The following is a 24,559-nucleotide window of genomic DNA, read 5'->3' on the forward strand; positions in this document are numbered from 1 at the left end:
CCACCAAGGTGGAGCATGAGAACCTAACCACTGTGCCATGGGGCCAGCCCCATAGGATCATATATTTTTTTTCCCTGACTGTTCAATTTACTGTCATTCAAATAATTTGACTGAGAGGTTTTGGAATTGAAAGAAATTACTCAAAGACCTGTTGCATGTTTGTGATAAAGTGCATGTTTGTGATTAAGCTTCCTGACTCTCAGTCCACTAGAATGCATTATTTATTCAAGTGAAGTTTGATGAGTGCCTATGATATGCCAGGTACTATCCTAAGAATTTGAGATCTATCAGTGGGAAAATTAGACAAAAATCTCTGCCTTGTGGAGGTCATTTTAGTGTGGAGGAAAAGAAATTAAACAATGAACCAAAAAGTTAAGTCAATTGTATAGTATGGCAGAAAGTGATAAGGGCTATGGAAATATAGCATGGAAGGCAAATAGGGAATATGGTAGTTGGGGACAGGGTAATTCTCAAATAGGTGGTCAGTGTAGGCCTCATTGAGAAGATGACATTTGAGTAGAGATTTAAAGGAGGTGAAGGAGTTATGCCTGCGGCGATCTCGGGAACAGATACCCTCGTCTGAAGGAACAGCCAGTGTAAATGCCTTAAGTCAGGAGAGCGTCAGGTGTTTTGTGTAAACAGCAAGGGCGCCAATGTAGCTGGAGAGATGTGGGTGAGGGGGACATCACAGAAGATAAGGTGAGAGATATAAATGGATCTATGCTAGTCTGATTTTTTAAATTTCCTTTCTGAATGAAATAGGGAGACCATTGGGAAGATATTATTTGAGAAGTGGTATAATGGGAGGTATATTTTCAAAAAGAAAATTCTAGCAACTCTGTTAAGAATAGATTACAAGATAAAAAGGATGAAAATAGAGAGAACAGTTAGGAGATCAGATGAGAGATAATGGTGGATTGGACCAGGTGCTTACAGTGAAGGTGGAAAGTAATGGTTTTATTCTCAATATATTTTGAAAATAGAACCAACAAGATTTCCAGATGCTTAGGGTGGGGGAATGTAAGAAAAATTTAGGTCTGCAATACCTTGCCAAAGGTTTTTGCTTTGAGTAATTAATGGATAGACTATGGAAAGAGAATGTTGTGGGAGGGAAATCAGGGATTTTGTTTTGGATGGGTTAAATTTGAGATGTCTACTTTCCAAGTGCAAATGAGTGGATATGTCAAGGAAACAGTTGGATATAGAGGTCTGGAATTTGAGAGATGAGTCTTGACTGAGGACATAAACTTAGGAGTTCGCTGCTAATAGATGGTATTTAAATTCATGAGATCACAAAAAAACTTGAGTGTAAGTAATGATCGCTCGGATACATTAAGAAGTGGGAAAAAGAAGAGAAAAGCAAAGAAAAGGAGAGAACGGTCAGTGAGGTAGGCATAAAAATAAACTATGGGGTTCTGAAACCCAAATAAAGAAAGTATATCAAGGAGAAAGGAATGATGACTGTGTTGAGTGCTACTGGCCAGTCAAATGAAGGAAATAGAAATTGGTCATCAAATTTAGCAATATCCAGGTCGTGACTCACCTTGATAAGAGTACTGATAAGAGTAGTGTAGTGGGGGCAAAAGCTTGATAGAGTGGGCTTAACACAGAATGAGAGGGAGAGGAATTGGAGGGAATCAGTTCAGACAACTTAGTGGAGTTTTGCTGCATAAGGGAGTAAAGAAATAAGATAGTAGATGGTATAAGGGGAACATTTTTGTGCACTGAAGGCAATTCAGTAGAGAGGAAACTTGACATAGAAGAGACAGGGGACTCTTTGGAGCCTTGGGCTTTGATAAGCAAGAAGGGATGGATCTGCTCTTGGTGTAGGACTGTCTTTAGATATTTAGAGAGGAGTACGAATACTTAATCTACATAGCTGGGGTAAATGGCTACCTACTGAATGGTAGGAGTCTATAAAACTCTTGGACTGCTTCTATTTATTTTCAGTGGAAGAGAAAGTAAGATTATCAGACAAGAGTGACGATAAGCAATCATTCCTAAAGACAGCAAGAAAGAATGGATGGACCAGGAAAGTCTGTGGTCATGGATTTAAAATGGCAACAATTGCAGGTTTTCTCCAACTGTGTTAAGTGCATGGGATAAGGTCCACAGGAAGTGGACGTTTGAAATGACCCAGAGTACACTAAGAAAGGAGGGAGCTAATTTCCTTTGGCTGCTGTAACAAATCACCACAGACTGAGTGGCTTAAAACAACATAAATTTGTTTTCTCATAGCTCTAGATGTCAGAAGTCTGAAATCAAGATGTCAGCAGAGCTGAACTCTCTCTAAAGACTCTGGGGGGAAATCTGTTCTTTGTCTCTTTCAGCTTCTGGTTGTTGTTGGCATTTCTTGACTTGTGGCCACAGCAATTTAGCCTCTGCCCCTGTGGTCACATTTCCTCCTCCTCTTCTCTCTGGCTTGTGGCCACATCACTCAAATTGCAGCCTCTCTTCATATCAGCTTCTCTGGGTGCCTTCTGTGTGTTTTTCCTAAGGATACTTGCCATTGGATTTAGGGTCCACCTGGGTAATCCAGGATGATGTCCTCATCTCAAGATCTCTGATATAATTACATCTGCAAAGACTCTTTTTTCTAAATAAGGTAACATTCACAGATTCTTGGAATTAGGACACGGACATGTCCTTTTGGGGGCCACCATTCAGCCACTAAGGAGCTGAGGTTGTATTTAATCACTCCCATGATTGTATATTTTAAACTTCACTCTCATGATCGTCTATATTAAACTTCACTCCCATGATTGTATATTTTAAACTATGTGAAGAGAAAGAAGAGGACTTCAAGGGAGATAACTAATATGAAAAAGATGTTGGAATCAAAGGATTGGGATTTTAGGTGAGGTTGGAATCACAGTGCTAGAAAAAATGACATGGAATGATTGAGGTGGTAGAGTGACATATATCAAATTGAGACATGTTCATTAGAGAAAGAAAATGCTACAAAGAATACTATATAGCATAATTTAAAAGAAAATTCCCTAGTAAAAAGTAGTAATTTCTCTTCCTATGCTATTTCATTCTAGCTGTCACAAAAATTCCATTTTCCCTGATTGTTACTACTGCTATACATCTTAGCAAGTGTGGCCGTAGGGAGCCGAGAGCTTTATCCTTCAGGAGCTGGGAAACATAAGCTAGATTGGATCTGGGTTTAAAAATACAACTCAAGGCAGTCCCACCTGTCTCTGAATAATTTCTCTCAATGAACTTGTCCTTTAGGCAGGTGATGGCTGTCGTCTGGATGATGCTTCAGGAGGGTGTGTCTTCCCAGATCCTTTATCTTTTTCCATCAGCAGTCCCAACAGAAAAGTCCACTGCATTCTCTATGTGGTCTTTAATAGCTGAATGAGGAATTATTCTTTAATATCACAACTCTTCTCTCTCTTCTTTCCTTATCCTTCCCTTCTCCTCCAACTCTGTTTTCCCAAGAGGCTGAGGTCAGATGAATTTTATCAAGTTTCTAAGAAAGCATTTCCATCTCTGGTTGTTCTAATGCTGTATGTGAAATGAGCTTGAAATTCATTTTCTCATTCCAATTCTCAATTTAATTGATCCAAGTCTGCATTTAGTCAGCATACAAAAGTTTACTGAGCACTCACTATGTGCTGGCTCTGGGAATATTAATGCCAAAGAGATATAACTTCTACCCTAACTTACCGTCTAGAGCAGGCATCAGCAAACTATGACCTGTGAATCAAATTCAGCCCACAGACTGTTTTTGTGCAGCCCCCAAACTAAGAAAGTTTTTCACGGGGCTGGCCCGGTGGCACAGCAGTTAAGTGTGCACGTTCCGCTTTGGCGGCCCAGCGTTCACCGGTTTAAATCCTGGGTGCGGACAAGCTACCGCTTGGCACACCATGCTGTGGAAGGCATCCCACGTATAAAGTAGAGGAAGATGGGCATGGATGTTAGCTCAGGGCCAGTATTCCTCAGCAAAAAGAGGAGGATTGGCAGTAGTTAGCTCAAGGCTGATCTTCCTCAAAAAAAAAAAAAAGTTTTTCACATTCTCGAGAGGTTGTAAAAAATAAAAGTAGAATATGTGACGGAGAGCATTCGTGACTCACAAAATATTTACTCATATAAAATATTACTCGTATAAAATATTTAGTCTCTGGTCCTTTACAGAAAAAGTTTACTGACCCCTAGCCTAAGGGGAAAATCTGTGGGGTTAATAACACCAGTCTCACACATTGTTGGGATTTGTCATAGACTACGTGCTGTTTTTGCCTGGCCAGCTTCAATCTCTCTTCGAATCAGAGATTATCTGGTGGGAACAAACCCTACCCTGATCTCAGACTGTCATCTATGGGGGGGCCTGACTTCATTACTCATAGCTTAGTGCGGGGTACTTAGGCCTGGTTAATCCTGCTTTCAAATCTCTCTAGTCACAGCAATTTTTCACCTGGCCCAAGAAGATCCAGTAAGATCCAATCATGGGAATTTTGTTACAATTATTGGGAAAGAAAAACTCCTTTCTCCTGGAATTATTAGATGAAGGATAGTGAAAAACTCTAGGTGTTCAGGGCCACTGGTTCTAAGAGGGCCTGTATGGGAGACAGACGAAGTCTGAGGAATTTAGAGACGAAAATGAAGAAGAGACCAAGTGCTGAAGATATTGTTTGAGCCCTGGATTCGGTTGTACCTGGAGCCAATTCCTGTTTCTGGATTTGTCTTTTTGAGTTTTGAGGTAATAAATTTATTATTTTCTATTTAATATGATTTAAACTAAGTTTCTGTTGCTTTCACACAAGGTATGCTCATTAATATCAAATTAAATGATAATGAATGTTAAATAATTTATACATAATAAGTGCTTAAGAAATCCCCTTCTTCCTTGAAATTGGTACTTACTATGCTGTAAGAAGCATAAAATATTTACATTTAGAAGGTGTTTTGCATGTCATCTAATCCAGCTCCCTTGTTATATTGAATTGGTGGCTGTAGGGCCCCAGCAAATTTAAAAGAAATGAAAATTAACTTCAAAATGGAAAAATCACCATACTGTGTGCTAAGTACTAATTGAGATGTGTTTAATTTTGTATGGTAACACTTATGAGCAGCATCCAATACGTCTGTGGCAGTCAGAGAAGGCTTCCTGGAAAAGATAATGTTAAAAGGGGTGGGGTCAGTTGGCGAGTCCTAGAGAAAGGGAAATTATTCCCCCCAGAGGGAGATACTCTGTAAATGTCGGAACATGGAAGAGAACACATCACTTTCTGAGAACTGCGAAAAGTTAAATTCAGGGGAAGGTTTAATAGTGAGGCATGAACAGAAAGGCTGAGGTTGTGGAGGTAACCCAGCGTCAGCTCATGACAGTCCTTGTATGCCATAGTAAAGAATGTGGACTGTGGGAAGAAATGCAGGTTTAAATTTATGTTTTAGAGAGAAAACAACACTGTAGCAGTTCAGCTGCCGTTCTGTTAATCCGGGAGAACAATGTGAGCTTCTGAGGTAGGATTGCTCTGGGCATAGGAGGATGGAGAAAGGCTGCGAGTCCAGACAGAGATTTTGAGGAGGTGAGAGAGATTTAGGAGGTAAACAGACAAGCTTTGGTGACTAATTCGGTAGGAGTGAAATAGCTGGAAGAGCTGCTTAACGGGCTTAGGTTTTGGGCTGCTCCACGGATGGATGGATGCTGGTTAGAGCCTCTGGTAACAGAGAATAGGGAGAGAAACATTGCTCAATTTTTATTCATTTCGTTTTCTTGTGAGGTGTGGGAGAAACAAGATGAGTTCTGCTTCTGACGTTTTGAGTGGGAGGTACTCACAGTCCTTAAGCGGTCGGACCATTATTGCGGTCTGCACTACAGAAGAGAGATTTGGATTGGAGATCCAGAGTTTTCAATCCTCATCATCTGGATGGGGATAGAAAACGTGAAGGAATGAGATTTTGTAAGGAGAGAGAGTTGCTTCTGTTGATTTATTCCAGATCTTTCTCTTTTTAAAATTAAATATAATGCCAAAATATTTATTTTTAATATAAAATGTAGCAATGAATTTGAACAAATCAATATAATGTCTCCATACCTCAGTACTCCTGGGAATTCTAAAATTGTGAAGAACTCTAGATATTATAACAATCTTTCACAGGGATTTTGAATTCTGTAAACTTCACAACGCTGCTGTCCTCTTATTGAAGAATGAGGAAACCGCATGGTGGTATGGATGGTGTCCCAGACTGGAAATCAGTAGAAATTGTGTTCTAGTCCTGCTTCTAACTGGTTGTGCTACTCTGAGAAAGTCATCTAACATCAGTGGAACCCTTCTTCCCATCTACAAAAAGAGAAAGTTAAAGCGTACATTCTATAGGTGTTCTCTCTGCTCAAACATTCTAAATGCCTAAGTATTTTTGGATCTATGAGTAATTTATGTCTCTGTAATTTCATCCTAGTGATATTCTTGACATTGAGATGCAGTAGGCAGATTAGAGCTCAGAGTTTGTGCTTTAAAAGCAAACTAGAGATATGTAGAAATTACCAATGATTTTAGCCTGAAAAATAATCAAGCAGCAATTTGTGGTTGTTGATCATTTTAATACTTGCTGTTGAATTACCCTTCCTGATCTTTTCAGCTAGGGGAGCCAGGGTTGGCATGGCCAGAGTAACCAGAGGCCACATTTTTTCCATGCTTCCCTTTTGCCCATGGCTCAACACAAAGTGTTTGGTTTTAGGGTTGTCTGTTTAGTGAATCTGCCTTGACGTTTAGTGTTATATAAGTTCACTGATGCCATCCTTATAAATTATTCAGAATATTGAAAGTAGTATTTGTTTGTGTATTTGCAAGCAGATTTTTCAATTTAGCCACAACATTTTAACATTCAACTATAAAAAATTTTCCAATAACTAGATAATTGGACATACACAGTAGATTAATTTAAACCAAAGTAATTCAATTATAAAATGTATTTTAATCGTGAAAAACTGACAACATAATGGATAGAAATTGTTTAAGGGAATGAACACATTATCAAATAAAGAATGATTGACTCTTCAGAAGTCACAGAACCTGAAAAATATAAAACATTATAGATAAAATGTGTCATTCACTTTTGAAAGTAGGCAAGCAGATTCAGTTTGAATATTTTACTCAAATGTGTCTAACTTCCTCCTTCGTGAAGTAAAATAACAAATTTAAAGAAAAATATATGTGCAATGTCTCAAAAGACAGCCAAGCATAACTCATAGGTATCCTATATAAAGCATCTATTTGTTTCTAGATCTTGACAGAACTACAACATTAGTGAATAAAGGCTGTATAGTGAATGTAATAAGTATTGATTTTAATACGGCATTTGATGTAGTGTTTAATTAAATCTTATTCCCAAAATAATTTAAATTGGCTTGGCTATGAGAGCAATCACATGTTGAAAACCGTCTGAAGGCACATGAACAAAAGGCGATGTGAAACACCTACCTGTCAGGAGGGCGATGAGAGTTTAAGAAGGTTTAGTTAGGCCCTGGAAGTAAACAAAAGGGAATGAAGGAAGAAATCTTGGTTTTATTCCAAGAATAAAGGACTATTTGGTTCATTCATGTGTTTTTTGGTCTTACTAGAATGAATTGAAAATAATATAATGCTCTGATCTGATCTTTTGTTTTCTTTTTACTTAACGTTTATAATAGCCTTCTGCCTGAGTTGTAATTCAGACTAGAATGAGAGCTAACGTTCACTGTCAAGGCATCTTTCATTCACATTTTCAAGGTGTTTAGGATATTGTTTGTTCCTGTCTTTTGGCATTTATGATAATCTGGCTTGTATTATCATTGTCTTATCGTTGTAGTTTTTTCTTTATTCATAGCAGATACTTATTAATTATTCTTTAAATTTATCACAACTATTTTCTGCCCTCATTTGTACCTTTTCTTGACTTGAACTTACAAGTAACCTCGAGAAAAGAAAGAAACTTTACTGAATTGTCTTGAGCATGTTTTTAAGAGGAAAAAATGGTGGGGGGGGGAGTAAGAAATCTGTTTTAATTTGTTATGTAAATATACTGTACAAAGCTTAATTTTAAAATATGCAAAAAGGTAATTTTTTCATTAAAAAAATCCTTCAACCTAAATATATATTAATAATATTCTTTCCTTTTTTTCTTCTTTTGATATCTTATAAGAAGAAAATACTGGAAATAATTTTCAACAACACGTGTTCTGGTAATAACATTCATAAGACTGAAATATAATCATTAATAGAATGAAGGTCTTAACATTTATGTAGAATAAGAGAACTCAGCACTCAAGTCTACATGGAATATTTTTGGAATATGTAGTGAATTACTTATGGTGTTAATTTGTTGTGTGTTTTCCTGAACTAATTTTTACACAGAAGATTCATAGCTCTTTTCAATCTGTGAATTCTTTTATTTTATTTAAATATATCACTATTATTCTCTCCATTTTATAGAGAAAATTTGGGCATGGTCAGGATGAGTAAGCTCATAGGATATTGCGAAGGGTGGTAAAATAAGGTCCAAAATTCATGTATGATAGGCCATTATTTTCTGATATTGTCAGGAAAGTAATCTTTCAGAATTAGTAGGTGTGTTCCCATCAATAGCTACTTCTTTAATTAAAATGTAGTCTCTTTTTAAATATTTGAATTTTGCCTCTTTGTCATAGTAGCTCAATATAAATTGCTATTAAGTTATTATGGTACTTTCTTTCAATCAATAAAATAGAGTTAGTTTTATTTGTTTATTTTGGTCTTTTGAAGGGATACTTAATTGTTTGGTTAATTTATACCATTTTTTCCTGGCAAAAGTCCAGGCGATCTTCAAAGTAATAGGAACTATTATTACAGCATAAGACATAAAAGAAAATGCTGTTGTCTTAGAAACAGACTTTCCTCTGTTATCTTCCTATAGCGGTACCCGGGCTGCCAGTAACATCCAGTGTTAGGATGGGGCTGGGAAGGCACTTTGTGAGCCATGAGAACATTCTGTTCTTTTTACTTACATCATCATGTTTTGTATCTCAGAGTACAAGTAAATTTTTTTAAAAAGCAGTGAGATAAAACGTGGAACCATTAATTTTCTTTTAGCCTTTTATCAACTGTATATCTCCATGCATGAGATGCTGCATCAAGACTGTAGGTTCCAAAGGACACACTTGAGAAGATGTCTGAATAATGCAGTGATATTCGGATGTCATCACAGAAATGCTTATCACTTAGTGAAGCTGCAGCAGCATTTAATGAAAATTACTGAAAATACTAAAACCATTTAGAAAATGACCTCTGCAGGCACTAAACATGTTTCAACTGTGATATGTTAAAAAAAAAGTCAAGAAAAGAAAACAGGTCAGAGGTCTCAGGATAAAAAGGCCCTTTTTTTGAGAGAATCTCCAAATTGAAATGATCTGTGCAGCATAAGATACTCATGATTTCAGCTCATTTTTCACTGGGCACCTCCCACTTGCTAGATGCTACTCTAGGCACTGGTTAATGCGGCAGGAAAAAAACCTGCCTCTGTCCTCATGAGACTTACACTCTGGTGGAAAGAGACAGGCACTAAGTCAATAAACAAGTAAAATAAATGGTGTATCATCTAGTTGTGATACGGGCATGATAAAGCAGCAGGGAAGAAGCTAAAGCCAGGGAGGAAAATAGGGAGGGAGAGAAGGGATGAGGGACGACCAATTTAAATAGTGTGGTTGAGAAAGGCCTCCCTGATAAGGTAACATTTGAGGAAGATGAGAAATGAGACTGTCTAGAGGATACTGTTTTTATCTATGTAGCAACATAGCTCTGATCATTCTTAAACTATTCAAAATTGAAGGGCAACTCAGATTTCACTTTATTCCAACTATTATGATTTTTTCCCCATAGAGTCATTGTATTTATACTGCCATATACTGAGTAGAATCAAAATGCACAGCATTTCAGGGTATAAATATAGAATTGAATGAATGCTTTGAAATATAATATGTTACAAGGTCAAGGGCTTATTGCCTGATACATAAACACAGTGAAATATAAAGATGTTGAACTCCATTTTGTAACACAGAAAGGTATGTATAGATGAGGCATTGTGGTTCTTTTGTTTCATATTACTTTCTCAGATACAACAGGGAACTATACTCTGAGTTGAGCTGTAGTTGAATTTCTTGTATTCAATAAATACACAGAAGGATATTAACAAACCAAAACAAGAGCATGAGAATATTCTTTTCTGAGTCCTAGACTTGCCTTTAATCATTTCCATGGATATTGGTTTTACTAGCCCCTACATTAATCATTCCTTAGCAAAAAGAGATGAGCAATACTGTTGCCCCTGTTTTGTAAATAAGAGAGAGGATGATAGGAAGGTTAAAAGAGCTGCTTCAGGCACTTCTATCTATAAGGCTCTGGTAAAGCCCTTGGAAGAAGCCATTTGTCTTAAATGACAGTTCTGAGTTTTAACCACTAGGGTCCAGAGTAAACTAAATCTGAAACAGTATATTGTAATAGAAAGATAACAGGACTGGGAATCAAGAGCTCTCAGTTCTACTTGCCTTTGTACCACTAACTAGCTCTGTGCCTTTTAGAATTAGCATTTTTTAAGTTGGAAGGCTATTAGATAGTGTCATTTATCAAAAATCATTTATTGAGAGCTTTTCTATGCCAGATGTGGTTTGAAGTGTTGGTCAAGTTATGTTCCATATCCTGGAAGAGCTCATATGCTAGTGGAGCAAATTCACAAACCAAAAATGACAGAGTAGTGTGCTTGGCACTCTATAAGAGGCAAGTATAGGTGAAATGGGGAGAGGAGGAAGGACACAAAACCAAAGCACAAGTTAGGATGAGAGAGGTGGCTTCTCAAGATACTTGATTACAAAGCAACCAGCTGGAGTAAACCAGGGTTGGGGTTGATTGATGCAGGAGGGCATCACAGGCAGAAGGAACCAAAGTGCAAAGGCCCATAGGTGGGCAATAACCAAATTTGAGATGTATAATGATTTCTGTATGGCTGGACGATAGAGGATAAAGACGAGAAAGATGAGAAAAGCGATTTTTCAAGGATGGGTCAAGAAGAAGTGCCTTTTGATCACACAAAGGGTTTTGCTTTGAACTTGAATGAGGAGGGACATTTGGGGATGCATTTAAGCATGGAAAGGGACCTATTGTATTTGAAATCTACAGGGTCCTATTAGGGGCTCAGTGAAGGATTTATTTGAAATAGAGGAGTTATGAGGCTGTAGCAAGACTACAAGAGAAAAACTATGAGGGTGTGAACTAAAATAGTGAATGTAGACTAGATTAGAAAAGATGGATTCAAGAGATATTTAGAAAGTAAAATCTATAGGATTCAATAGATAACTGTATGTGAAAGAGGAAAGAATGGATAATTAGGATAGTTAGAATAATTTTGAGTAGTAAAGTAGAAAAAGTAAAGGTTTTAGAATTAGCCAGTATTGAAAGGTAATATATTCTGGAGCCCTCTGTAGTCCTTTCAGCTGCACGTTATTGGGCAAAGGCATAGGTTAGGATCCATTCGGACAAAGTACACTAATTTTTATTTAAAGGTCACAGACTCAAATTCCATTCATCCTCTTCAATCGTCCTAAAGGCTGCTTTCCTTCAGAAATATAAGATGGATGTGACAGTTTCAAGAGATACTTTAAAAAAGAGCCACATCCAGAGGTTCAAAGGAAGTCTCTGTTCCCAGTGTTGTCATTGTAGGACAGCCTACTCCCCTTCCTCAGCACGCCTGCCATGATATTGGGAAGACCTGGGTCACATGCCCACTCTTAACTAATTAATATAAGACAATAATGATTAGTTTAGGCAAATTGGGACTTAGCGCTGGGTAGAGGCTCCTGAGTCAAGTGTGAGGCAGTAGAAAAAGTGAAAAAAAATCAGAGCTCTGCCCAAAAATTAACATTATGACACAGCCCCTCTCTAACTCAGCTTAAGAATACCTACCTTGAATGTGTATGAAAATAGAGGAAGTGAGCATGATTTGCCAAAATAAAGAGACAGGGCAAGATTGTATATGGCTGGAGGAGGGATGGCAGAAAGGAGGAGATGAGAACAGTATAAGATGAAAGACTAAATAAATATTTTAGAGATTATTTTATGCAAATGAAATATATCCATAGTTTGTTCATCTTACTCCCCCAGTGAAGACTCTTTTTTTCTTTTTTGTTTTTGAACACTCATTTTAAAGTATTTATTTGTGACATTACTATTTTCTAGGATTATTGCTTTGAAAATCTTTTATTTTTCTCCTTTGTCATTTTCTCCATCGTTTCCCTAAAACGGGAGGAAAACGGTGTTTCTGGTTTTTATTCTGAACAACACGAAGAGATCTCTAAGTGTTAAGATCCAAGGGAAAAATAACCCTCTTAGATATGGATGTTATTGCCATTAAATTGCTACCTTAAGTAGAGGTACATATAGGAGATACAGTTAATTTCACAGGAAGATGGGAAGGACCATTAAGGTAATGAACTTTATTGAGAGAGCCTTTAATCCCATTATGCACGTTCGAGAAGCTTTTTAAGAAGGGAAGACCACTGAGTTGATAAAAGAAGCGTTTCTTTAGCAAAATGCCTTTGTGCTTCCCTGCTCACTGGTATATTTGCTTTAGAAATGAGTGTTAGTCTTTGGTGGATACAGACATGCGTCTCTAACTGACTTGTCTAAGAAATAACGTGCATATGTGTATTGCCCGGGGGGGGGGGGGGGGTGAAGGGGGCGGAGGGCATTCAGTGTCATGAAGTAACTAAGGAATACATTAAGCAACTTTTCACGGATATGTGGATTGCATAATTTAAGATTATCCTGGGGCATCCATAAATTATGCATAAGTTTTGTTTTCTTATTTTACATTTTTAGAGGGGAGAAATACTTGATTCTGCAATTTCTACACCTTTAGCATTATCTAAATCTCTCACTGTTGAACGCTGAGCATCCATAAGGAGCCATACCATCTGCTGTTTAGACTATTTTCCTAAGATCCTCTCAGAGTACTCATTCTTCCTCTGTTGTCTTTTGAAGAGGAATGAACTCCCCATTATGTATAGAACGAGTCCATTACACATCACACTTACTTGTATGAAAACAGGGCAGAGACCCACTCAGTAGTGATTTGGAAATGACTTAATAATTGGTTTGTTTCACAGTATTTATGTATTATGTGTTGTTTAAAACCATGTGAAGATAGGATTCAATAATTACAGTATGATAGTGCGTGAGTGACATAGATCCTGAATTCTCCCTCTTTTCCAGTGTTTTAAGATGAGTGGTACCTTCTATGGCTGTATATACTCTACGCTATGACATGAGCTGTATGTTTTTCAAGGCTAATGAAAATCTCCTTTCCACTTATAAAAGCATATAGCTAAACAAAAGATGGTTAAAAAAAAACCCAAAAAAGAAAAAAACAGAAAAAATCGCTGAAAATCTGGAGAAGATATTCCATGTAATGATTTTATTTGCTTGGGTCACTTTCTTTTATAAATCAACAACTGGGAACGCTATAGTTACCAGCATAGGACATTTTATTTAGCCATTTACTGTTTAAAGATCCGGCATCATTAAAACATTACTTTTAGTTCACTTTTAATTACTTCACTTGAGGACATGGGGTATATATTTTAATTGTCTCCTTTTAAACTGAAGCCAAAGTTTAACAAGTTGATATTCGCGGCCCTGTAGACATACTTAGATTTTCCAGACAGTGCAACTTTTGCTGCGCCACTAGGTGGCAGAAGTGTTTTACAGTTCCTGCCTCTGCGCTTCGGAAGCCACGAAGTATGCTCTCAGATCCTTCCCGCAGCAGCTGAGGCTGGTATAAATGTATAAACAAGCAGAAGCTATATGTGACAAACACCACCATTATTAAAGCATAAAGCAACAACGCCAAGCCAAGTTCTTGGCTTCTGAGGGTTTGGTGAAGGCAAGACTTTGCTGATGGGCTGAAGTAGAGGAAGGAATCCTTAGAAAAGGACTGTTTGCCGAGGTTAGGCTCTGTGTGTGTGTGATTTTGTACCATTGTCCAGAACTAGTGCATCAAAGGGAGACACTTGGCAACTCACATAGCCACTGCTGCTGGAGGACCGCTGGGGCTTCCCTATGACTCGGCCTGGGTATTATTGCTTGACCCCTCTTGGAAATGGAGCAGTGAGGCCACATAATGTGGAAGAGTAGCTAAACATATAAAAACTAAATCTGTTGGATTGAAAAGCATACAGCTTTGAGGCATTTTAGTAGCAATAGTTTAGTTATAGGGTTGAGTAGGAGTAGAATCTGATATAAAACATTTTACTTGTGTATAAAAAGATTTGCTAAGTTGATATTCAGGATATTACCTGGGAAATATATGAATTCTTGCAACATATAGAATATTAACAGTAAATTCAGGGAAATGTTTGGGTGACACACAAAGAAAAGTACTTGTATTCATAGGCTATATATTTATGGCTTTTGGAGAGAGGATGGGCATTTGTTTTTTTTCTTTTTTGAATGAGACCATTGTATTTCAGAATAAAGAAAACCTTTTCACTTAGGAAAACACTAGAGGTGGTAAAAAGAAAGGGGAGAGTTTGCATTCCCATAGGTAGGGGAGAGGCAGAGCAGCTGCATTTTTCTGGAAAGGCAGTAATCTGTAGGGTGTATTCTGAGCTGATCCACCTACATCTGCCGTCGCAGCCAGCACCTGGTGCAGGGTGAATGACACACAATACTCCTCAAATGTCACTGTCCAGCCGTGTCCACCAATTAAAACTAATAAACATTCCTCCCCACACCGAAGATGTGCCTCCAGCCCAGCAAGCAGCAGGGCAGGCGATGGCAGAGCATAATAACAGCAGTAGCAGCAGCAGCAGCCAGAGCCCTGGGCAGCAGGTGCACTTGGCTGGGAGCAGGGAAGGGCACAGTGTGGGGCTGGCATCGCCTGCTCACATATTATGCAGGCAGAGCTGAGTTGTTTACAAATTGATAGCAGAGGGGATTTGGTTGAAGAGAGAGCTGAGCGCACTGCATTCAGTGCTCATAGAGACCTGAGCCGGGGGCCATGCTGGTTGGTTGGGTGCCACTCACCAGAGGGAAAAAATACTCCTCCTGCCCCCAGACACACATCTGACCAGGTAGCAGAGGCCCAGTTCCATAGGCAGGCCAAAACACCTGGTGAGAAACCCAAGGATCTTTGATGTTGAGGGCCAACCACTCTTTCTCACTAAGTTTCTCTCTTTCAGGTCATGTGGAGATGCCAGATCCCCGTGCAGACCAGTCTGGACATAGCTTGAAAACTGGAAAAGAAAAGATACAGAATAAAAAGGTCCGTTAAGTGGGAAGAAAATAAACCTCCAAGAAGGTAAGGGGCTACCAGAAGGCGAGGGGCTTCGAGAAGGTGGGGGCCTGCTGGAAGGTCTCAGCATTCAGGGAGAGTCGGGGGCTTTATACACCCCTCTAGGCTGGACTTCTCTGGGAAAGAGTTGGAGAATCTTAGGAAGGAGGGAGGGAGTGTGTAAGTGTGTGTTTGTGTGTGTGTTGTGTGTGTGTGAGTGGTGTGTGTGTTGGCATCGGGGGTGCAGGGTTTGGGAATGCCAGGCTTTAGTGGGATGGAACGGAGGGGGCACAGGGCACAGATGATAAAGCTTTCCACATGCACTTCATCATGGATGGTGCTCACACTCAGCAGTGAGCATCATGGCTGAGTTTGTCTTGGTTTCAGTGTTATTTCTACCCAAGGCAGGAAGAATGTGTCCTTTTTCCATCTTGTCAGCAGTGCAGCAACCTATGTCAGTCTTTGTTTTCACCTCTGCTGGTTTCAACTCTGCTGTCTGGTGGTGTCAGTGCTGTCAATTTAAAATCATGCTTCTTTCTGCCAATGCTGTTATGATACAGGACACCTGAAGGTGTCATTTTCCTGTGGTTAATTAACCTTGAGACCAGAGGCACACCAGCACAGCCCCTTAATTACATTTATGGGTGACCCTGCAAACACAGGGTGATGAGGGGCCACTCGCACTGCTGTCATCTCGCCGTCCCACCTGTCTGACCCATGATCTGGGCATTGTTATACAGTACTGATTTCTGTCCTCGACATGGCTTGTTCTGCATTCTGAGTTCAGATGGCGAAGCTTTGAGTGTCTGAGTGGAACCTTTTGACAGGTGTATGCAAACACCTGTAGTGAATAATTTCTTTTACAATTTAAAAAAAAAAATCAAAGCAACCTCCCCTGCCTCTGCCTGCCATGGTTGCTGGACCAAAAGCTGGAAAAATAGACATGATGATTATGACTATGGTAGTGGAAAGCCATGGAGAGTGTGTTTCTGTTACCGCTGCTTGCATAGTTTCCAAAATTGAGTCAGTTCGGTAACTGATGCCCTAGTCTCTCCCTTTCCCACAATCTGAGTGAACTGAGCCAAAGCTTTTTTCACAGTGTTCTCTGCCAAAAACGTTTGACTGTAGCATGCTGAGTCTTGGGCTGCAGGGGAGAAGTGGTTTTGGGCTGGGGATTGGAGTGATGTGGAAGAAAAAGAGAGGAGAGTGGCAGATGGTTGTGTTGTCAAATCAGAAAAGGTGGGAGAGAAGAGGAAAGAAGCAGATGCTGAAGACCTAGATGTTCAAAACATAACAAGGAGACGTGAGCCCAGTCTGGTAACCTGAAGAGCTGGATCCAAGCTAAGGATTTGGATCACAAGGATCCAGGAACATGAGCCAAGAACACACACATTGTGCTTGGTTTGAACCTGGACAGCGGACCAGAGAAGTAGAATGTGAAGTAGAAAGAATCAACAATGGAAACTGGTATTATCGAAGATCACGGTCTCCTTATGCCTTTCCCTGTCACACTTAAAGCAGGTTCGTTGTTCATTTATTTAAAAATAAAACAAAAAACTAATGACTGCATGCTTGCTACATGTGTGAAAAATACGCCAAAATGAGACAAAATAAAGTCCATGTAGTACAAACCAATCTGAGTTTTGCTTTTCCCTGTATACCATTGCCCCCAAGTTATTATTCATTTTCTGCTTAAATACATCCAGCATCAGCCTCCTTTCCAGTTATTGGTGATTTCTGTCTATTGACAGCTATTTCTTTTGTTCATTCCAACATGGCCTCTGCAGGCTTCTACTGGCAGGACTCTATTCTGATTCTGGAGCTATGCAGAGTAAGCCCCTCACTCCGTCAGGTAAAAGAATTTAAAACAATTGAAAAGAGCTCCCAGGCCCGTCATTTAACTCAAGCACCTCACAAATGCCAAGTGCTTTTCTAAACTCTGACAATGCGAGGATGAACAAGATGGGATATGGTCTTCATGCAATTTGTATTGTTGCTCTGGAGATAAGGATGTATCCACATCACAGGATGCACTGTCGTCGAGAACTACAGGTGAGTCAGCAGGAAGGGCTAGGAGGACTTAGAGAATGGTGGGACTGACCAGGGCTCATCTTTGGGAAGGAGTCACACCTTAGAGGTTAAATAGGGATTCAGTAGGCATAACAGTAGACAGTTTAAATATCCACAGTTTGCAGGGAGGTTGAAGGAGAAACAACTCCCCTCCTAAGTAGAAACAGAGAGGGGCTGGCCCCATGGCCAAGTGGTTAAGTTCTCATTCTCCGCTGCGGGGCCAGGGTTCACTCGTTCGAATCCTGGGTGTGGACATGGCACCGCTCATCAGGCCACACTGAGGCGGCATCCCACATGCCACAACTAGAAGGACCCACAACTGAAAATACACAACTATGTACCAGGGGGGCTTTGGGGAGAAAAAGGGAAAATTAAAAAAAAAAAAAATCTAAGTAGAAACAGAGAAAGGTTTGCAAGATCTCTTCTTGAAGACATTAACGCTGTCAGCAGCACCAGGGTTTTCCCAGGGAGACTTAAGCTGACTCTCCACTTCTTTTGGCTTTTGAAGTATATTTAAAATGTAGTGATTGCAGTTGGCTGTCTGGTATAAAATGGGGTTTACTAGCTGTTAGGTGAGTAACATTACTCTGCTCCAAGAGAAAGTCCGGGAAGAAGGCACAGAGAGACTTCTTGTATGTTTATTAGTTTTGTTTATTTTTGACTCTGGCTTGATGGAGCCAAAAAGAGAGAATAGGAGAAATTCATAAAGAGTTTTAGTTTACATATTTTGAGGATAGAGGCCATATCTTAGATATCATTGTTTCCTGTTACACCTGAGAAACTGTGCACAAAATAGTCAACAAAAATATTTGTTGAACGGATGCCAGTTTTAATAAATTATAATGACAAAGTTCATGCTATCATGCCTCTTTTATGAATTGAGTTGGCTTTCCTTAAAACTCTAATTTTATTATCTTAATTGTTACTATGAACACACATCCTGCCCTCACATGCCTCTGTGATTTAACCTCCGAATCTACCCCTCTCTGTGTTGCAAATGGGTCATGTAGAGATAGTAATTCTGGTTAATTTGAAGATAGGATGTTAAACTGCACATGGTTTATCCCAAGGAAATTGAGAGGGAGTCGTAAATCACCATGGCGACATAGCATGTTGTGGTCCTTAGGGGGATATAATACTGTAAACCTTTTCTAATGATTTACAAATCTCCCAAATGAATCGTCATATTGACACAACTTGGGCCACAGCAGGGAATAATTGTTCTTAACAGTTACGCATCCTAGAACAGAGGGGAAATCTTCCACTAAAATCGTGCCTGATAGCTCAAACCGTGCTTACGGTACTGTCAGCTTTTCGCTTGTTTAATAGTTTTAAAAGAGAAATACCATCCATACCCCCAGGGATTCTGACTAAAACAAGATTTCCTTTTGTAATGAGATGACACAGTTAACATTTTAAACAATCCTAATATTTGTACCTTCGTAGCACTTCTGATCTCAGGGTGCTCAGGTTCTTCAACGTGAAATGTATTGTCTGGATTCTCTGAGCATCACAGACCCTCTGAGCATCAAATCACGGTAGCTCCATTTCAAAGATAGCAAAGCTGAGGAAAATGCAACCCTGTATCTTCCAATTTTCCCCCCAAAATATGATTAGAACATTTTCATAACAGTGAGTTTCTCTTAGTTCTCCAGTTATATAAACATTGCAATTCACAGTGGAAAATGTATAGTTTTTAGAAATCCAGTTCTAAAAACTTCAATTATAAAAACCAGTTTATCACTGAAAAGTTAGATCATAGTTGAGAGAAAATCTTCAATTATTTTTAATTCTTAAAAGTAAATAATTCTGTGCCAGATACTTAAACTGTAAGAAGAAGCAGGCGAGTTCTTCCCCTGGAAAATGTTGTAAACTTGTAGAAATGGTCCTGAATATTTGCTTTAAGGAGAAGAGGTGAAAAAAAGATGATCTTATGTACCAAATCCTACAGCCTCAAGTAATCATGCTGGTCCATAAATACAGTTTCAGTGTAGCTGATATACAGCTGTTTTCTGGCATCCCTTGCAATTTTTCTACTTCTTTAATAATGCAAGGTACTATTGGGACCTCATTTCTGCCTTAAATAATTCATAATGCATGCTTTGTATTAAATGAACAATTTTAATGAGAAAACCATATCTATTTGACTGGGGAATAACTGTTGATTTGATTTGAATGTTATTTTGAATGAACTAGCATTGGATTAACAAGATTTTACTATATTGTTTCCTCATTTATATCCTACCCTTATTTTTGGTCATAATTATTTATCTTACATCATAGTAAGTTGAGAAAGTGACAAGAAGTTGAGAGAATGAACTTGAGGCTAAATGAGGGAAAATGTACAGGAGAGAATCGTTGAAGAGAATAAATGACATACAAACACACATTTGTTTAATTGGGCATCCTTTCAATTCTCTCTAACCTTGAGACTGTGGATGATAGTTTTGTAGCAGGTCTATTCTTCAGTATGGAAAAACAACGAGGTCTTTGTAGCATGAACTTACTGTTCTTGAACCATTTATCTGTCAAAATTTTACATTTATTTATGAGGTTATTTGAATAATGGCATTAATACAGTAATACAATAGAAAATATGCTAAAGAATGCATAATGCAGAATTATGAGTAATAGTACAAATAAAGTAACTGTAAAATCCGTGAGAGCAGAGATGTGTGCTTTTGTGCAACTAACACCTAGGACAGTGCTTCTTACATAGTTGGAGCTCAATAAATATTTGTTAAATGAGTGAATAGTGGGCAAAATTAAATAATATCAAAGGAAACAATAATGTGATAAAACTATGATTGCTAAGTACTATCAAATGAAGAGCAACCATGTGCAGACACTGGTCAAAGTGTTGTGCATACATTGACTTATAATCCTTACTAAACACATCCAATGAGGTAGGTGCTTTTGCTGTTCCCATTCTATGGAAGAAGAGACTGAGGATTAAATGATTGAAGTAAATTGCTGAAGTTCACATAGGAGAGCTTGAATATGAATATATGAATATAGGTTTCCCTAACTCTGAATATCATGCTTTTAACTATTGGATAACCCTGTCTTAAAGACCTGTAGAACTTGGTGTTCACATAATGTTTCCCATACAAATACTGGAAGATGCAAATGTACTTAGTACTCATCAGTTGAGGCTTGACATGTTCTGAATGGTGCAAATGTAAACATCATTCCTATTTATTGTCAGACCACTATTAAAAGGCTCTTCAGCTTGGCTCTTTGACTTCGTAGTTTAAAGTATGAAGAGAACATGGAGACAGTTAACTGAAGTGTCTGTGGGATATTAAAAATCTACACAATTAGGGGCCAGCCTGGTGGCACAATGATTAAGTTTATGTGCTCTGCTTCGGTGACCTGGGGTTCACCAGTTCGTATCCTGGGTGTGAACCTAGCAATTCTTGTCAAGACATGCTGTGGCAGCATCCCACATAAAATAGAGGAAGATTGGCACAGATGTTAGCTCGGTGACAATCTTCCTCAAGAAAAAAGAGGAGGATTAGCAACAAATGTTAGCTCAGGGTCAATCTTCCTTACAAAAAGAAAATCTACACAATTAGATTCAGGCAGTAACATTTTACTGAGATCTAATTGTCTTCATTTCTCAAACTAGTATTATGAGGTATCTCAAAAAAAGAAAATATGGTTCTCATCATGAAGACATTTACATACTCTTTGAAATAAAGAATGAAGCATATGGGAAGGATTTAAGAACATTTACAAAGTAACTTATAGCTGAACTTCAGTCTCCTATCTGGTTTATGCTGATAGGGGATTAAAATTGTTGTACATTTCTCAAAGTTGACAATATAAATATGGAAAATAAAAATTGAAAGTAGTTCTATATTGAATAATAAAAGTATATTTTTAACTGGGTAAACCAAAATCTTAATTATTTGATCTAAAAACAATTCTTTTGTAATATATGCGTGTGTGTGTGTATGTATACATACATACAAATAAAGTTTTATTCAGATCCTTCAAATCCTTGTTTGAAATTTCAACTGAATCTCTGATTTTTTTTACTGTAAATTAAATGAGAAAATATAATATGGAAATAATGTAAGATCTATACACAAGAGCCCTGGGTTCCTGTCGCAAGTACCTTGCTGTCTTCTGAATCACAATTAAATATGATAAAGTTTTCATATAAATCAAATTATATAATATACAATCCTATACTCATATATGCATATACATTTGTAAAGTATTATGCTCATTTTACTATTATTATCAATACTAAATAAAAACAATGACTAATGTCATTTCCAGAGTTTTGACTTAAACAGCAATATTGCCGATTGTTCCTGTCTCTTTTCAGATCACAGCATAGGAAAAAAGCATCCGTCTACTTCATTTCTCCTTTCAGGGGCTAGCAGGAAATTAAAAAAAGAGAGGAGTTCTGTGTAGTATTTCTGACAGCAAATTTCTCAGGACCCAGAAACACTTCTTTTCTCTGTGAGAAGTTGCTGCAGACACAAAGGAGCACTTATGATTGATGACTATCTCCGTTTGCATGAGCGATAATTCCCGAACACACAGTTCTCGGTTAAAATACAAATGCATTTTCAACTACATATTTCTTTATCTATGTTTTATTATTACATGACAAAATATGAAAAGAATCAAGTAAAGTTGGGCTCTACAATATTGCAAAAGTGAGACAGAAGCTGAGGAGTTTTGTAAGTGGGTAGGGACCGTCTTTTCCCTCTGTCTGGCTTGTGGGTCCGGAGTTTTTCTGTGGGCTGAAGCTTGAGGAAGGTGAGAGTCTTTATGTTGCTGAAGTATCCTATTTCCAAAATTACCTTTTAAAATATAGATGATCTATATTAGAATCAAAACATTTTAAATAATATTTAGAGAATTTAAATCTCTTGGTACGTGTGCCTTTAAGGACATTACCAAGAGGAACACCATCACCTCCCACACTATAACACACTGTGGGCGCTGAGCTTTAAACAGACTTGACACTTGATACATCTGAAAGACAGCGGTGGCTTTCTCAAAGACATCAGATTTAATTTTAACACTAATACATGGTAAAGCAGAGATGAATAAAATAGAGAAATTAACGTGGAAAGGATTATTAGAGACATTGAACATATCATTCCTGGATGAATGATCAAGCTGATTACTCTTACATGTCAGAATTTTAGACTTTTTGACCTAAGAAATCCTTTTAAGAACAGGTAGGCCATTATGCTATCATTTGAAAGTAGAAAGCTAAAACCCAGACGTGATGAGTGAACTGACAAGGTCCCATTGCTAGTAAGTGTCAGAACTGAGACTGGAAGAGGGATGGAGAGGACAATATGTTCCAGACAGTGTGTGAGGCACGTCTATATACACCATCTCATTTAATTTTTACCATAAGCTTGTGAGATTAGTTACTATTTTATAGGTGAGAAACTGAGGCTTGGAGAAGTCACATAGTCTAGTTGCAAAGCCAGTAAATGTCTGACTCACGAGGAATCAAAGTCTGACCCTTTAAGTTACATTCTTCCCGGGGTAACATGCTGCCTCTCAGATCCACCAGCACTTGGCTCGTGGCTCTTCTCAAATATGGAACATGTATTAAGAGTTATTCAAAACTGAGTAAGATATCCAGCATGATGAAAAAGGGAGACAAATGTGAAGTTGTCCCTATGAGACAGCTCTTGTAAAATTTTAGGTTAAGAAATAGCTTCCATGAATAGGGAAAGCAAAGAAGTAGAACAAACTTAGATATCATTTGGATTCTTTTGAACACAGGGCTAACAGCCCTCATGTGGTAGAATGCCCCTAAATATGTCCTGACATTTTTTAAGGCCATTTAGTTCCTTTGCAGGTAGGTACAACTATTTGCACACTTGCTCACTTTCACATGTGGAGCATGTGCTACCTGTCTGAAAACACAATAGAGAAATAAATAAGCAAAGATGAATTGTCTTATTATTTACTTTTTAATTCTGAAAGTAATTATTGGTTTAAGTAACAAGTTCTGTTAATTAATGATCATTAATTATTAAAAATATGTTTGTATTCTCAAATATGTTTGCATTTCCCAAGTCTCATTACGAGACCAAGCTCAACTAAGCTTGTGTTTTGGTAATGCTTGCAATCAGATTTTACTTCCTTAATAAGTATTTCATGAATAAATGTAAATAAGAGTTCAGAAAAAGCACAGAGAGTAAACCTTTATTCTACACATCTACATAAAACAGCATGACAAAATAACAAATGATATATTAACATATATTTTATAAAATATTGGCAATATATATAAAAGCTTTTATTTTAAACCTTGACTTGATGATTAAAAAGCTTGTGGCATATCTTTGTTCTTTCTCTTCATTTCTTATTATATCTTATCTCATAGCTGCTTTCCATTCATTCACCCATTCAAAAAATAACGATTACTACTGCCTGCTCTGAACACTCCCAGTACCGGTGATAGCAGGTAAACAACACAGGAGACCCCTGCTCTCATAGAACGAATGTATACTCTAAGTGTCAGAGACAGATAGTAACCGAGTAAGACAAGCGTGTTAATGTCAGGTGAGAAATATGGTGGCAAAAGTAAAACATGGTGATGGATAGTGACTTGGGATGAATTACTTAGAAAAAAATGCCTGGGTAGGTCTCTAGGAGGTTGCCTTTGAGAGGAGAACTACCTGGGCAGAGATGCCAGCCATATGAAGATGTAGGAATGGTGAGAACTACTTGGCAAGATCTGGTTTCAAGTATTCAAAGAAGATTTAAAAGGTCAGTAAGGCCAGGGAAAGTACTAGATAGAGAATGAGGCAGAGACCAGACCTCAAAAAGCAAGAAAGCTGTGATAAAGAGCATGAGATTTCATGTTAGTGCTGTGCAGAGAATGATTAATGGTGAGGTGACGATCTACAAAGAGACCAGATTAAGGCAATCCAGGCCAGTGGTGACAGCATTTTGAGCACGCCTGGCAGCAATGCAGGTGGCATGACAGAGAGATTCAGAATAGGTTTGGAGTTACCACTGAAAGGACTTTAAGAATTTGATGGACCATATGAGAGAGAAGAATCAAGATTGACTTCAGACTTTTTTTGGCTAGAGAAACTTGGTGGAAGCTGATGCCACTTATTAAGATTGAGAAGCCTCCTTTTATCATTTAAAATTCTTTGACCATGACTAATATATGCACATCTTCTTTTGGTATAGCAGGACTGTA

At 38.2% G+C, this 24,559-nt stretch overlaps 1 long non-coding RNA gene across 2 annotated transcripts; it reads left to right on the plus strand.

The window, feature by feature from the left end:
• Positions 1-14,744: 14,744 nt before the first annotated feature.
• LOC111768685 (uncharacterized) lies at positions 14,745-16,846 on the plus strand. 2 transcript variants are annotated; one of them, XR_011427981.1, is made up of 3 exons: positions 14,745-14,843; positions 15,194-15,312; positions 16,520-16,846. It is a non-coding gene; the product is annotated as an uncharacterized lncRNA (long non-coding RNA). The 2 variants fall into 2 exon arrangements; XR_011427980.1 differs by lacking the exon at positions 14,745-14,843 and adding an exon at positions 14,846-15,085.
• Positions 16,847-24,559: the final 7,713 nt, after the last annotated feature.

Source organism: Equus caballus, chromosome 17 (assembly GCF_041296265.1).
Source record: "Equus caballus isolate H_3958 breed thoroughbred chromosome 17, TB-T2T, whole genome shotgun sequence".
In the NCBI taxonomy this organism is placed as follows: Eukaryota; Metazoa; Chordata; class Mammalia; order Perissodactyla; family Equidae; genus Equus; species Equus caballus.